Genomic DNA, 4,913 nt, shown 5'->3' with positions numbered 1-4,913 from the left:
GGCCACATCCCCAGTGCCCTCCGCCTCACCCCTTCTGCCAGGCACACCTCGTTCAGCAGAGTCCTGCGATCGGAACAGAGAAAACTGCGGTCAGTGTCAGAATACTTTATTAAACCTCTTATCAACAAGGGCAGACATTGGCGACAAGGTTCAACACTGCCTTCGGCCACCTGAGGAAAAGAGTGTTCGAAGACCAGGCCCTCAAATCTACCACCAAGCTCATGGTCTACAGGGCTGCAGTAATACCCGCCCTCCTGTGTGGCTCAGAGACGTGGACCATGTACAGTAGACACCTCAAGTCGCTGGAGAAATGCCACCAACGCTGTCTCCGCAAGATCCTGCAAATCCCCCGGGAGGACAGACGCACCAACGTTAGCGTCCTCGACCAGGTCCAACATTCTCAGCATCGAAGCACTGACCACACTCGACCAGCTCCGCTGGGCGGGGCCACATTGTCCGCATGCCCCCCGACACGAGACTCCCAAAGCAAGCGCTCTACTCGGAACTCCTTCACGGTAAGCGAGCCAAAGGTGGGCAAAGGAAACGTTACAGGAACCACCCTCAAAGCCTCCCTGGTAAAGTGCAACATCCCCACCGACACCTGGGAGTCCCTGGGCCCAAAGACCAGTCCGCCCTCAGTGGAGGAAGTGCATCCGGGAGGGCGCTGAGCACCTCGAGTCTCATCGCCGAGAGCGTGCAGAAACCAAGCGCAGGCAGCGGAAGGAGCGTGCGGCAAACTAGTCCCACCCTCCCCTTCCCTCAACCACTGTCTGTCCCACCTGTGACAGGGACGGTGGTTCCCGTATTGGACTGTTCAGCCACCTGAGGACTCGTATTAAGAGTGGAAGCAAGTCTTCCTCGATTCCGAAGGACTGCCTATGATGACTTTATTAAACGGTGCGAGATTTTTAAACACAAGTCTAGCAACAATGACGGACAGGTGAAGACCATCTGGCCCACCCAGCCTGTCCCCCCACAATCGCGATACCTCACGTATCAACATACACACTCCCCACCCCACCCGAAACCTTGTGATCTCCTGGGGGAGCGAGGCAAAAAAACAGATTTTTAAATGCCCTGGCCAATTTGGGGGGGGAAATCTTGGAGATGGCTCTCCGAAACTAGTCTGGGAGATCACCCTGGCCCCAAATTCTCTGCAGCACCCACCCTGCTGTCTGAGGCAATCCCTGCCGCAGCCAGAAACGAATCCAGCTTTCGCTTGCAGGAATTCAGCGAAGTCTGCATCCACCACATGAAACAGCAGCTTGTTCCAGAGGTTTACTATTCTCTGGGAACAGAACCACTTCCTGACGTCTAACCTCGGTCTAGCCCAAGGCAACTTAAATTTGTGCCCCCTGGTCCTGCCTAACCTGCTTAATTGAAATAAACGGTCAGCCGGAACACCATCTCTTCCCTTCATTATCTTATAAACCTCAATCATATCCCCGCCTAAGTCTACGCTGCTCTAAGGTATAAAGACCCAACTCTTTTAATCTATCTGGATAGCTGAGACACAAAGAATCTGAAAGGGTTATAGACAGGCTCAGTGAGTGGGCAAACATTTGGCAGATGGAGTATGATGTGGGAAAGTGTGAGGTCATGCACTTGGGCAGAAATAATAGAAAAGCAAGTTATAATTTAAATGGAGAAAGATTGCAAAGTGCCGCAGTACAGCGGGGCCTGGTGCATGAAACACAAAAGGTTAGTATGCAGGTACAGCAAGTGATCAGGAAGGGCCAATGGTATCTTGGCCTTTATTGCAAAGGGGATGGAGTATAAAAGCAGGGAAGTCTTGCTGCAGTTATACAGGGTATTGGTGAGGCCACACCTGGAGTACTGCGTGCAGTTTTGGTCTTCATATTTACGAAAGGATATACTTGCTTCGGAGGCAGTTCAGAGAAGGTTCACTCGGTCGATTGCGGAGGTGAGGGGGTTGACTTATGAGGAAAGGTTGAGCAGGTTGGGCCTCTACTCCTTGGAATTCAGAAGAATGAGAGGTGATCTTATCGAAACGTATAAGATTATGAGGAGGCTTGGCAGGGGGATGGGAACCTGTGCAGGAAGACAGAGGGAAGTAGAATGGGGGCAGAAGCAAAAGATAGAAAGAAGAAAAGTAAAAGTGGAGGGCAGAGAAACCCAAGGCAAAAAGCAAAAAGGGCCACATTACAGCAAAATTCTAAAGGGGCAAAGTGTGTTAAAAAGACAAGCCTGAATGTTATCTGCGCAGTTAATTCATCCACCTTATTCCGAATACTCCTCTGTGCCTCAATGCGAGGAGTATTCGGAATAAGGTGGATGAATTAACTGCGCAGATAGCAGTTAACGGATACGATGTGATTGACATCACGGAGACATGGCTCCAGGGTGACCAAGGCTGGGAACTCAACATCCAGGGGTATTCAACATTCAGGAAGGATAGACAAAAAGGAAAAGGAGGTGGGGTAGCGTTGCTGGTTAGATAGGAAATTAACACAATAGTAAGGAGGGACATTAGCTTGGATGATGTGGAATCGGTATGGGTGGAGCTACGGAATACCAAAGGGCAGAAAACGCTAGTGGGAGTTGTGTACAGACCACCAAACAGTGGTAGTGAGGTTGGGGATGGCATCAAACAAGAAATTAGGGATGCGTGCAAAAAAGGTACAGCAGTTATCATGGGCGACTTTAATCTACATATTGACTGGGCTAACCAAACTGGTAGCAATGCGGTGGAGGAGGATTTCCTGGAGTGTATTAGGGATGGTTTTCTAGACCAATGTGTCGAGGAACCAACTAGAGGGCTGGCCATCCTAGACTGGGTGATCTGTAATGAGAAAGGACTAATTAGCAATCTTGTTGTGCGAGGCTCCTTGGGGAAGAGTGACCATAATATGGTAGAATTCTTTATTAAGATGGAGAGTGACACAGTTAATTCAGAGACTAGGGTCCTGAACTTAAAGAAAGGTAACTTCGATGGTATGAGGCGTGAATTGGCTAGAATAGACTGGCAAATGATACTTAAAGGGTTGACGGTGGATAGGCAATGGCAAACATTTAAAGATCACATGGATGAACTTCAACAATTGTACATCCCTGTCTGGAGTAAAAATAAAACGGGGAAGGTAGCTCAACCGTGGCTAACAAGGGAAATTAAGGATAGTGTTAAATCCAAGGAAGAGGCATATAAATTGGCCAGAAAAAGCAGCAAACCTGAGGACTGGGAGAATTTTGAAATACAGCAGAGGAGGACAAAGGGTTTAATTAGGAGGGGGAAGATAGAGTATGAGAGGAAGCTTGCTGGGAACATAAAAACTGACTGCAAAAGCTTCTATAGATATGTGAAGAGAAAAAGATTAGTGAAGACAAACGTAGGTCCCTTGCAGTCAGATTCAGGTGAATTTATAATGGGGAACAAAGAAATGGCGGACCAGTTAAACAAATACTTCGGTTCAGTTTTCATGAAGGAAGACACAAATAACCTTCCGGAAATACTAGGGGTCCGAGGGTCTGGTGAGAAGGAGGAACTGAAGGAAATCTTGATTAGGGAGGAAATTGTGTTCGGGAAATTGATGGGATTGAAGGCCTATAAATCCCCTGGGGCCTGATAGTCTGCATCTCAGAATACTTAAGGAAGTAGCCCTACAAATAGTGGATGCATTGGTGAAGATTTTCCAACAGTCTATCGACTCTGGATCAGTTCCTATGGACTGGAGGGTAGCTAATGTAACACCACTGTTTAAAAAAGGAGGGAGAGAGAAAACGGGTAATTATAGACCGGTTAGCCTGACATCAGTAGTAGGGAAAATGTTGAAATCAATTATTAAAGATGAAATAGCAGCGCATTTGGAAAGCAGTGACAGGATCGGTCCAAGTCAGCATGGATTTATGAAAGGGAAATCATGCTTGACAAATCTTCTAGAATTCTTTGAGGATATAACTGGTAGAGTGGACAAGGGAGAACCATGGATGTGGTGTATTTGGACTTTCAAAAGGCTTTTGACAAGGTCCCACACAAGAGATTGGTGTGCAAAATCAAAGCACATGGTATTGGGGGTAATGTACTGACGTGGATAGAGAACTGGTTGGCAGACAGGAAGCAGAGAGTTGGAATAAACGGGTCCTTTTCGGAATGGCAGGCAGTGACTAGTGGGGTACCGCAGGGATCAGTGCTGGGACCCCATCTATTTACAATAAACATCAATGATTTAGATGAAAGAATTGAATGTAATATCTCCAAGTTTGCAGATGACACTAAAATGGGTGGCAGTGTGAGCTGTGAGGAGGATGCTAAGAGGCTGCAGGGTGACTTGGACAGGTTAGGTGAGTGGGCAAACGCATGGCAGATGCAGTATAATGTGGATAAGTGTGAGGTTATCCACGTTGGTGGCAAAAACACAAAGGCAGAATATTTGAATGGTGGAAGATTAGGAAAAGGGGAGGTGCAACGAGACCTGGGTGTCATGGTACAGAAGTCATTGAAAGTTGGCATGCAAGTACAGCAGGCGGTTGTGATATATTCACAGAGCACAGCACACACAGCTTCCAACATGGCAGGCAGCTCTCTCAGAAGTCTCCGGAAATCTGCCTGGTTCTGTTTATTATTAACCCTGCACTTGCAGTACACAATACATCCACACCCACAGTGTGGAGCTACAAACATTACAAGCTTACAGATATTACACTTCTCCCTCCTTAATGAAGAAGTTATTATAACAAACATCACATATAACTTTCACGTTTGTACATATCACAGGATATAATCTTATTTTTTATCCATATTTACAAATTTAACTTTACCCCTTGTTTTCTGTTTCGAAGAGGATACCTTCGCACTCGAACAGAACCTTCCAAACATGGTGTTGAATCTAAACTCATTCGAGGCTCATCCTGAGGAATGTTTTCCACCGCGGAATTTCCTTGATTTTCATTTGAAC

This window comes from Pristiophorus japonicus, chromosome 32 (genome assembly GCF_044704955.1).
Source record: "Pristiophorus japonicus isolate sPriJap1 chromosome 32, sPriJap1.hap1, whole genome shotgun sequence".
NCBI lineage: Eukaryota > Metazoa > Chordata > Chondrichthyes > Pristiophoridae > Pristiophorus > Pristiophorus japonicus.
This window is presented reverse-complemented; position numbering follows the sequence as displayed.